The sequence below is a fragment of the Herpailurus yagouaroundi genome, unplaced genomic scaffold, assembly GCF_014898765.1.
Source record: "Herpailurus yagouaroundi ecotype Mexico unplaced genomic scaffold, PumYag 208, whole genome shotgun sequence".
Classification (NCBI taxonomy): Eukaryota; Metazoa; Chordata; class Mammalia; order Carnivora; family Felidae; genus Herpailurus; species Herpailurus yagouaroundi.
Genome location: NW_024412439.1, coordinates 2706509 through 2718838, shown reverse-complemented (window position 1 = coordinate 2718838; position 12330 = coordinate 2706509). Strand labels below are relative to the sequence as shown.

General features: G+C 38.5%; 1 protein-coding gene across 6 annotated transcripts in view; it reads right to left on the bottom strand.

Moving 5' to 3' along the window:
- SPECC1 (sperm antigen with calponin homology and coiled-coil domains 1) overlaps positions 1-12330 on the bottom strand; it is a 285514-nt gene that overhangs the window by 245520 nt on the left and 27664 nt on the right. The gene's annotated exons all lie outside the window — the stretch shown is intronic.

Below are 12330 nucleotides of genomic sequence, written 5' to 3'. Positions count from 1 at the left end.
AACACACCATATGTTAGAAATATAGATGTGACCCCTTGAGGAACATATCTCAAATCAGTTTGTTATCCCAGCCTCCCTACCTTCTCGTGTTGTAGGAAGATCCCTGCTATGTCTCCCTGGCCTGTTGTAGGCTTGTCATTCTGACTTACCTGCTTTCCTCTTCCCGAACCTCTCATAAACCCTACTCCTCCCTGGGGATGGCATCTGATTGGGCTGCTTCTCAGATAAGTATGACTTCAGCTTGTCCTCAGAATCTCCCCTTTGAGAAGTACCCATCAGTAGCCCTGACGGACTTGGTATCTTGGAGCCCTGCCCTGCTGCCAGTCTGCGGCCTAGAAGGATCCCTGCCTGGATCCCTAGTGGTATGGATGAGATGTTAAAATGTCTTTGAATCGTAGTCGGTCATATTCCTCAGTGTGGAACAGGTGAAACTGTGCTAGCGCTCGTGTTTCCAAACTGGAACTCCACTTTAGCGTCTAGATTCTTTGACGTAGTGCCTTCCAGCTCTACTAAAATTTGTTTTAAGATGATGTTAAACACAAATGTAGTTCCTTTTCTGCTTTTAATGACCTCAGCAAAATTTGACCAACAGTAGACGAACATTGAACCATGACAATTCATGGAAAGGAATGCGCGGATACCAGCAAGTCCCCATTTTAGCCATTACCATGGTGACAACGTGGTATTAGACACGGATGGTAATAGACACGTGGTAAGAGACAACGGATGGCTATTTAAAGGGGCCGTTCTTCGAAACGCCTTATTAGGCCCACAATATTAAAACTAATGAAATCATGGAGAAATTTCTTATTTTTGCAGTTTTAACGAAGAAGGTGTTAAGCTAGTAATACTTTAGCTACTATTTTTAAAGCAACGACTATAGGTCAAACACTTCTCTAGGATTTGTTGCTTCAGTTGTCACATTTGATTCTCAAAAAGCCACGGGAGGCCAGGTATTATTTTTTCTCCTCAGGGCAGCTGAGGAAACTAGGGATAGGAGAGGTCAGGTAATTTGCTCCAGCTCACACAACTGCCATGTAGAAAACCTGATATTTGCGTGGGATCTCACCTAAGTCCAGGCCTTTTCCATTATCCCACATCACCCCTCTAATAAATGGTAACAAGTTGTAAGTATGACGACATTGGCCTATTACTGGATATTGCCCGCAAGGTCATTCACTATCATACCACCCTGCTTTATTTTCTCCATAATAACTGATTACAACCTGGAATTTTATTATTTATTGCCTGTCTTCTCACTAGATCATAAACTCATTGAGAGCAGGTTCCATGTCTCTTTCATTTCCCACTGGCCACCAGTACCTAGAATTTTATCTAGCATAGAGCAGGTAATCAGAAAGTGTTTGTTGAATTAAAAAAAATGAATGAAAAAGTTCAAAGCAAGAGAAAGCACTAAAACAAATGCTTATATAAACATTATGTTTTTTTTTTTTTTAAAGAATTTGACAAGTTTAAGGCAGAATTTAAATTATGATTGCTTTAAAGAAATGCCCAACTGCTTATTTGGGAAATGCTGTGCTATATTTTCCCATGCACTATTTCAGTAAAGCAGTCAGCAAACCTGTAAGATCATAATAACAATAACATTTCTATAATTCTGAAATTGTGCTTATAAAGTTCCTCTTTACCAGCTCATGCATACATTAATCTAAAAATTAGTAGTAACTTTTTTTTTTCCTGAAGAATACCCACGGCCAGTTTAACTAAGGGAGGATAAAGCTTCCCATATGAGCTCGAGTTAGTGTCAACATATTCCAGAACAAAAAAAATCCTAATTTCCTCTGCCAATCCTGCAAATTTATTTCCTATATCACTGGGGGGCCAGAGTAAGAGAATGTAGAATGATCAACCAAAAGTCCTTACTTTTATCAGCAAAATCAACCCAAAGCACATAAATAAATGTGTGTCCTAACACTGAATTAGCAGAAGAATCACGTAAAACATCTTATTATGAAGATACTACTAAATTCATCAACATGATTTCTCTCTGAGGTAATTCTATTGAATTAGTATTAAAAAAATTGTAGGCCTAAATTTTTAAAAGTTTGATACTAGTACATGAATAGACAAAGAGATCAACAGAATCGACAAACCATGAATTAGGCCCAACTACATATGATTTTAATTTAATATATATGAATAAATATATTCATATATATTTAATTAACTTAATATATGATAAAGGAATATACATATATTTAATATATGATAAAACTGATATTCCACAGGAAAGGATGAATGTATTCAATAAACAGTATGAGACATTTGGACAGGCATCTGGAAAAAACAGAGTTGGACACCCTACTTTACTCTTTATACCAAAAATGATTCCAGCAATACCAAATATTTTAAAGAAAAAAACTAAAATAATTAGCAGAAGAAAATGCAAGAGAATCTTTAAAGTCATAATATGGAAGATCTTTTAATTTATAATATGAAAACTCAGAAGCTATTAAAAAATCAACTACATACAAGCCAAATACCTAAAACATGACAGAAACACAGTTAAACAAACACCACTGAATGAACTGAGAAAAAACCAGTTGACTCATATCCAGATAAAGAGTAAATTTTCCTATACACAAGGGTACCTTAAAACCCAAGAAGAAAACCACCAATAATCCAAAATAGAAATGTGCAAAAGTAATGAACAGACAGTTCACAGAAAATACAAATGGCTCATCGACACATAAAATTCTCTATCTCACTTTTAATAAAAGAAATGCAAATTAAAACTATAAACATATTTTACCTATCAGCATGGCAAAAATTTGAAACGTTTGTTACACATCACTGTGTTGGTGACTGTGTGAGAAAATTGACACTTTCACTTTTAGTTAATAGGATGTGTATTGATAACATCTATGGAGGGCAATAGAGCAATATTCATGAAATTGACAAATGCATATGTCCTATGACAAGGCAATTCCACTCTAGAAATATATTCTACAGATTTATTCTTTTTGGGGCTGAGACCTGGGGAACAGGGAACAGAGGCAGAAAGGAGATGTCTTTTCACCTATATCTCCTTTTGAACATGTTGAATTTTATATATGGTTCTGTTACTTTTTCACAAAATGAAAATTTCAAGCTGTGTTTTTTTTTTTTTTTTAAAGTCACGTTTACTTTCCCCTTCGGTTAAAGCCAAAATAGAGAAGGAAATTAACCTATGAAGGAAGTAGAGAATGGCCTCCCCCCTGGGTAACAGATACAAAGACTATCTTCCAGAGACAAGAATTCACTGAACAAAATTGAGGAAGGATTACAAGAATTGATACTTCTCTAGATCTTGAGCAAGTTAGAGATTTCTCTGAACTGAGTGAGAAGCAGAAGCAAGGACTATCCTCCTGAGGTCCCTGCTCCCCGCACCTGAGGAAAGATACGGTGGAAATGAGGCATCACAGGAGAGCTCATAAGACAATAGTAGGAGATGAAAAGGACATAAATAGAGGAAAATAGTTAACACCGTCACATTATGAACAAATGTTCCATGAGGAAGAGCAAGAAGTGAAACCAAATGCTAAAAAAGTCAGTGAAATAAAAAAAAAAAAAAGCCAGTGAAATAGAAGACTCATTTGAGGAAATGGAATAGAAGAAAACAAGGATGAAAGTGGTTAGAAAGGTGCTAAATATGGAAGATAAAGATGTGACATCCACATAATTGCTAATTCTGAATTAAATACTTTTCAATCCACAAGCTGAAAAATCAGGAAGAGTGCAATCAAAACAGGACATATCCTAACAAAGTTAAAGGGTGCTTAAGGGCAAAGAAATAACTGCCAACAATGAAGCAGAAGCAACAGATTACCCCTAATCAGGAGGCAAGTTAGACTCTGCGATTTCCTCCAGTCTTCTCCACAACGTTAGATGACAGAAGACAAAGGAGCAACGCCAGCCAGGGGAGTGTTGAATGAAAGAAGGGACTCAAGAATTCTTTCCCAAGTTAGAATGTCACGCATATTTAAAGGAAACCAAAAACGGAACTCAAAGATCATAGCACTCAAGAATCCTTTAGAAAAATGCAGTCATAGTCCAACCAATTAAAAGTTAAATGTGGGGCGCCAGGATGGCTCAGTCGCTTGAGTGTCCAGCTCTTGCTCTCAGCTCAGGTCATGATCCCAGGATCATGGCATTGAGCCTTCCTGCCCAGCATGGAGCCTGTTGGAGACTCTCTCTCTCCCTCTGCCCCTCTCCCCTGCTGGCACTTGCTGCTCTCTCTCTCTAAAATAAATACAATTTTTTTAATTAAAAAAAAAAAAACCTAGACGTAAATAATGTGCTCATTAAGGGAAAGTTCACTGCGTGAAACCACACTGGTCCCATCTAGCGACACATGGTATTCTTGCAAGAAGCTAACTCATCTCTTCTTTCCGCTGATGTCCCCCACAGTCCCCTCTCAACATGGCAGACACAGTGACCATGTACCACCTTCAACAGACCCCTCCAGTGGCTCCCCATCTCATTCAGGGTGAAGTGCAGTCTGTGCACTGGTCTACAAGGCGCCCACACACGCCCTCCTGACCCCTGTGACCATGTCTCCTACCCTGCGCTGGAGTTCCCAGCCTCCTTGCTACCCCCAAACATCAGGAATGCTCTTCCTCAAGGCCTTTGCTCCAGGTGCTTCCCCCACCAGCATGATTTAACTAATTCCCTTTCCTATTCCAGGGCTTCGCTCAGATGTCACCTCTCAGTAGGACCCTTCATGGCCACTCTTTTGAAAATTCTAACCTATCTCTCCTGGCACGCTGGACCTTACTTACACTATTCTGTTTTTATCTCCATGTTCAGCACTTGTTCCCTTCTAACGTGCTATCTCATTTCCTCATTTATCAGGCTCATTGTCTGCGGCCCCCAATTGTACATACGTTCCAGGGGCCAGGAATTTCTGTCTGTTTTTTCACTTGTATATCCAAGCACCTAGAACATGTGGTTGGGGGCATTCAATATCAACAAAATTAGTGGTAGCACTGAACCAGTTGAGCACAGTTATATCTAAATATAACTAAGTCTATCAGCTGTAGCAACTCCTTTCTAGATATGCCTCCTGAGGCAAGGGAAACAAAAGTAAAAATCAACTATTGAAACTACGTCAAAGTAAAATCTTCTGCACACTGAAGGAAACAATCTAAACAAACTAAAAGCCAACCTAAAGAACGGGAAAAGATATTTGCTAATGACGTGTCTGGTAAAGAATTAGTTTCTAAAATATATAAAGAACTTATACAGCTCAACACCCAAAAAATAAATAACCCAAATAAAAAGCGGGCAGAGGACACGAACAGACATTTCTCCAAAGAAGACATACAGATGGCCAACAAACACATAAAAAGATACATCAGGGAAATGTAAATCAAAACTACAATGAGATATCACACCTGTCAGAATGGCTAATATCAACAACACAAGAAACAACAGGTGTTGGCAAGGATGTGGAGAAAGGGGAACCCTTTTGCACTGTTGGTGGGCAAACTGATGCAGCCGCTCTGAAGAACAGTATGGAGGTTCCTCAAAAAGTTAAAAATAGATTTATCCTATAATCCAGCAATTGCACTACCCGGTATTTACCCAAAGAATACAAAAAGACGAATTCAAAGGGATACATGCACCCCAATGTTTATAGCTGCAGCACCTACAAAAGCCAAATTAGGGAACCAGCCCAAGTGTCTAATGGCTAATGAATGGATAAAGAAGTTGTGGGATATATGTGTATGGGCACACACACACACACACACACACACACACACACACACAGAGCTATAAAAAAGACTCAGCTATAAAAAAGAATGAAATCTTGCATTTGCAATGATATGGATGGAGCTAGAGAGTATAATGCTAAGTGAGAAAGTCAGTCAGAATACCATACGATTTCACTCATATGTGAAATTTAATATGGGAATCTCAGAAACAAAACAAATCAGCAAAGGAGGAGGGAGGGAGAGGCAAACCAAGAAACACTCTTAACTATAGAGAACAATGTGATGGATACCAGAGGGGAGGTGGGTGGGGGGATGTGTTAAATAGGTGATGGGGATTAAGGAATGCACCTGTCATGATGAGCACAGGGTGACGTATGGAAGTGCTGAATCACTATATTGTACACCTGAAACTAATATTATACTGCATATTAGCTAACTGGAATTTAAATAAAAACATACATATATATATTATGATTATATATATTATGGTTATTAGACTTAATCATATGCTTATACATATGATTAAGTCTAATAACCTCTATTAACTATGGCTACAAAACTGAATACAATTTTAAGAAGTCTAGAAAGAAAAGGGAACAATGTAAAATAATATGAACTCGACAATAATAACAAGAATTCCCAAAGGGTCACAAATACTGAAGAGTAAGGAGAATGCCAATTATTTTATTATTTTTTTTCAGAAAGGCATATTGAAAAATTGTTCCTCAAGGTGAAAAACTGAGAAGGGTGTTTGAAGCATATCGTTTAAAGGTAAAAAGGTAACAAACAGAAGAATTATAAACATATAAGTATATCTTCCAATTAAGAGAGGGGAGGAAGAGAAAAACTGGATCATGTAGCATGAGATATAAATCAGCTTCTAACTGAAAATGAGTAAGAGTTATTTTGCTTCACTCTCCTCTCCTGTGACCATCAACCCAAGTCATAGGGAAGAAAGGCATCATCTCAGATAAAGCAGGAAAATCACCATGGTCCTAAACCACAAACTATGAACACGTGTGCCCAGTTCTGCCTGGATGGAGCTGAGGGACCATGCTCAGAGTTGAGATGTGCCAACTTAGACATCCTGCAGGATACTGATGACCCTGGAAGGTGGGGTCACCATCTCAAAAGCATCTGTGCCCACTGTTACAGTCACCATATCAGAGCAATGCACCACAGTGGGAGGGGAGAGAATACAGCCCTAGGAAGCTTGGTCCATCCCAACAACCATGGGGAACTGGAGGGAGACTAAGGAAGAAACCATGGCAACCAGCCGCTGTCGCTGTCTGCAGCCCTCTGAACTCAAATCTAATGAAGGAAAGCTCCCTTCCAGGACACAGGCCCACACTGAGGGAGTACGCTCCAGGCCAGGCATGACAAGGATATTAGGGACAAAGGAAAAGAGAAGATCCAGGTAAAAGTAGAGGAGGAAAACATAACCTGTACATCTCACTAAAGCCCAAGGCCATGGACCTGAATACCTGGTGAGAACAAGAGGAGAGAGAACTCAGGAGGCTCAAAGCTGGGAAAGTTATCCTGCCCCACTGCTTCCATCTGGCCTGAGAGCAACAGAAAGGATACATGGTCAATCCCACACTAGGGTATGATAGGAAAAAAAGAAAATATTGAGCAGACCAACACCCCTACAGAGAGTGAAGGCATGTTAGAGAGACAGGCTCATGAAACAGAAGAAAACCAGAACAGCATTTCTGAACAAATAGAAAGACATGAAGTTATATATTGAAAATGTCCACTGTGGAGAGAGCCAAAGCATAAGAGACTGTTAAAAGCTGAGAACAAACTGAGGGTTGATGGGGGGTGGGAGGGAGGGGAGGGTGGGTGATGGGTATTGAGGAGGGCACCTTTTGGGATGAGCATTGGGTGTTGTATGGAAACCAATTTGACAATAAATTTCATATATTAAAAAAAAAAAAAAAAGAAAATGTCCACTGTGTACCCAGAAAAGTCAATGCAGAATGGCCAAGAGAGATTTTTTTTTTTTTTAATTTTAGGAGAGCACAAGTCGGGGGAGGGGCAGAGGGAGACAGAGAAAGAATCTTTTTTTTTTCAATATATGAAGTTTATTGTCAAATTGGTTTCCATACAACACCCAGTGCTCATCCCAAAAGGTGCCCTCCTCAATACCCATCACCCAACCACCCCTCCCTCCCCCCCCATCAACCCTCAGTTTGTTCTCAGTTTTTAAGAGTCTCTTACGCTTTGGCTCTCTTCCACTCTAACCTCTTTTTCTTTTTTTCCTTCCCCTCTCCCATGGGTTTCTGTTAAGTTTCTCAGGATCCACATAAGAGTGAAAACATATGGTATCTGTCTTTTGAGACAGAGAGAGAATCTTAAGCAGGCTCCACACTCAGTGTGGATCCAGACGTGGGCTCAATCCACGACCCTGGGATCATGACCTGAGTCAAAATCAAGAGTCGACGCCCAACCAACTGAGCCACCCAGGCACCCCTAAGGATTTTTTTTTAAGTCCTTTGAGAATCCAGGCAAAATAACCAAGTCACTTACAAGGGGGAAAATTGTCATCAGACTTTGATAGCAGGCAGCAGAGTAACATATTGAAGATACTCATGGAGGAAAACATAAACCAAGGATTTTATAATCAACCAAACAGACTCTCAAGAATAAAGATCATAGATGAACAGTTTTGAACATGGAAGAACTCAGGAAAAACTATATTGAGGAATCTTCTAGACAACAAGTATTAACCAAGCCAACTATCCAGAGAGGTTTCATCATAAGAACTGGCAGTAAGCATTAAATATATATTTACCCAGAAAACTACTGCAAAATGATTAGTAAAGGCAAACAGTTGAATAAGAAATGATTATATATTATGACAATATAGATTCAGTATATCTATCAAAAAGTACTAGATAAAAATCTAAACCCATAGAATGGAAAATACCTTTCCAAACATGGTATAAACTCCAAAGCCACAAGAAACAGTTTATAATTTCACTACGTAAAAATCTTTAAACTTTTATATGGTCAAAAACACCATAAACAAATTCAAAAGACAAGCAACAAACCACACAAAAATACGCACAACAGTCCTAGTATCGCATTGAAGTGTAAAGGGCTCAATAATGAGTTAAAAAATAAGAAAAACAATACAACATAGGAGTGCCTGGGTGGCTCAGTTGGTTAAGCAGCTGACTTCAGCTCAGCTCATGATCTCACGGTTCGTGAGTTCAAGCCCCGCATCCGGCTCTTTGCTGTCAGTGCAGAGCCTGCTTCAGACCCTCTCTCTCCCTCTCTCTCTGCCCCTCCCCCCCCACAATAAAAATTTAACAAAAACACACAAAAAAAACTTTTCAAAAAACACACAATATAAATTATTATAAATCTATGTGAGGGGTGCCTGAGTGACTCAGTTGGTTAAGCGGCGGCCTCTTGATTTTGGCTCAGGTCATGATCTCGTGGTTCGTGAAATGAAGCCTCACACCGGATTCCACACTGACAGTGTGTGGAGGCTGCTTCTGATTCTCTCTCTCCCTCTCTCTCTCTCTCTCTCTCTCTCTCCCTCTGACCCTCCCCCCTCACACTCGCTGTCTCTCAAAATAAATAAACTTTAAAATAGATAGATCGATAGATACATATGAAAGGGTTTTCACACTGATTAATAATTTTAAAATACACAGTAAAATAATGACCTTTATTTGCTGTATTTGTCAGGCTGGCAAACATTGATAATACCAAGTGTCAACAAGGGTATGGGGAAATATTTATCACTTAATGGGTATACATTATGTGTAAGGAATTATATTGGATACAAATATAATAATATAATAACAGAGATACAAATATAATAGAAAAACAATGTTCCTGTCCACAAAGAACTTATATTTTTAGGGTGTGAATAAGGGGAGAGAGGGAAAATTTTTAAACCAGTATGTAATCATTTAAATGCAATTCTGGTGTGCTACAGAGGAGACCTATAGGGTGCTTAGAGAGTGTAGAAGAGGAAGCACCCGATATAATTTGGGCAGAGATATTCTCAGCCACTGTGAATTTGATCACCTTTTTAGGAAAATTGGCAAAATCTTCGATATCCACAATGTTCGTCTCAGTAACTCTACTCCTAAATAGCAAGTCTTGATCCAAATACATAACTGGGCATATACATACACAAAGTGATGCTTACTGCAGTATTGTTTATAATTAAAAAAATAATTCAAATCTTTGTCAGTAGGATATTGGCTAAAGGGGGGTATATCTAACCATCAAAAAGAATTCAACCATCAAAAAGAATGACACACCACCAAAAAAGAATAAGATACCTAGGAATAAACCTAACTAAAGAGGTGAAAGGCCTGTACTCTGAAAACTATAAAACACTGATTGATGAAAGAAACTGAAGACGACACAAACGAATGGAAAGACATTCCATGCTCAAGGATTAGAAGAACAAATACTGCTAAAATGTCTACACTACCCAAAGGAATCTACGCATTTAATGCAATCTCTATCAAGAGGCCAACAGCAGTTTTCATAGAACGAGAACAAACAATCCTAAAATGTGTATGGAACCACAGAAGACGCCGAATAGCCAAAGCAATCTTGAAAAAGGAAAGCAAAGCTGAAGGCATCACAATTTTGGACTTCAAGTTATATTACAAAACTGCAGTAATCAAAACAGCATGGTACTGGCACAAAAGCAGACACCTAGATCCATAGAACAGAATAGAAAAATCTGGAAACAAACCCACAATTATATGTTCAATTAATCTTTGACAAAGCAAGAAATACTATCCAATGGGAAAAAGACAGTCTCTTCAACAAATGGTGTTGGGACAACTGAACAGCAACATGCAAAAAAATAAAACTGGATCACTTTCTTACACCATACACAAAAATAAATTCAAAATGGATTGAAGACCTAAATGTGAGACCTGCAACCATAAAAATCCTAGAAGAGAGAATAGGCAGTAATTTCTCTGACATTGGCCATAGCCACTTTTTTCTAGATAGGTTCCCTGAGGCAAGGGAAACAAAAGCAAAAATCACCTATTGGGACTACATCAAAATAAAAAGCTTCTGCACAGCAAAGGAAACAATCAACAAAACTAAAAGGCAACCTATGGAATGAGAGAAAGTATTTGTAAATGACATACCTGAATAAGAGTTAGTACCCAAAATATATAAAGAACTTTAAAAACTTAGCACCAAAAACCCCCAAATAATCCAATTTAAAGATGGGCAGAATTAATAGAACACTGTATGTTAACTAACTGGAAATAAAATAAAAACTTAAAAAAAAAAAAACGGGCAGAAGACATGAACAGACAATTCCAAAGAAGACATCCAGATGGCCAACAGACACATGAAAAGACGTTCACCAACACTTACCGTCAGGGAAATGCAAATCAAAAACTACAATGAGATGTCACCTCACACCTGTCAAAATGGCCCAAATCAACAACACAGGGAACAACAGGTGTTGGCGAGGATGCGGAGAGAGGGGAACCCTCTTGCACTGTTGGTGGGAATGGAAACTTGTGCAGCCACTCTGAAGAACAGTATAGAGGTTCCTCAATTGCACTATAGGTATATACCCAAAGAACACAAAAACATTTTTCAGTAATTCAAAGGGATACATGCACCCTTTGTTTATAGCAGCATTATCAACAATAGGCAAATTATGGTAACAGCCCAAATATCCGTCAACAGATGAATGGGTATATATATAGAGAGAGAATAGAATATTACTCAGCCATACAAAAAGAATGAAATCTTGCCATTTGCAGTGACATGGATGGAGCTAGAGAGTACTATGCTAAGCAATAAGTTAGTCAGAGAAAGACAAATACCATATGATTTCACTCACGTTCAAAAAAGCACTTGTCATGGAATACCTCTAACTTTGCCAATAGTAAAGGAATAAAGTTTTCTTCCTAATCATAAAACACACACACACACACACACACACACACACACACACACACACACACACCCTTTACTTAATAAATACGTTTAATATTTTAGTCTTTCCTTTTAGCTTCTGTTCTTTACACTCAAAATGCAGGTTATAAATAAACCCACTTTATATGTGCCTCCTGCCAAAACCCACTTAAAGGAGACTGAACAAACTCTGACCTTGCAGTCCCATTATTATTACAGTCTAAATGCTAGACTCAGGCTGCAACCACCCTTTCATTTGGAACGCTTGTTAAAATGCCATGCTACGACTCCTCTGAATGAAAACAAACCCTAGAATATGACGTTAGGCTTCCTTTGTTACTACTTATAATGACTAAGTTCTGTGCCTATAATACAGATTTCATTTAATTATTACATATCAAAGGATTTTATATGGTTTTTCTCATTACATCTTAATTCATTTTGTTTAGGATACTGTCACACATTCTTTTCCAGGTAAAAATGAGGAAAAGAAATCGAGCAACTGGCTTAAAACGAAGCAATTGGGCAGGAGTGCCAGTCAGCAAAAGAAAACCCTTAGGTCTCCTACGTAGAGGCTGAATCCTGGTTAGTTGTACACTACCCGTCTGTAGGGTGAGATGTAAAGCTTGGACAGTCACCTTCAACAGTCATTCACAGTGAGTCATGTCCCACTGCCTTACTATTACCT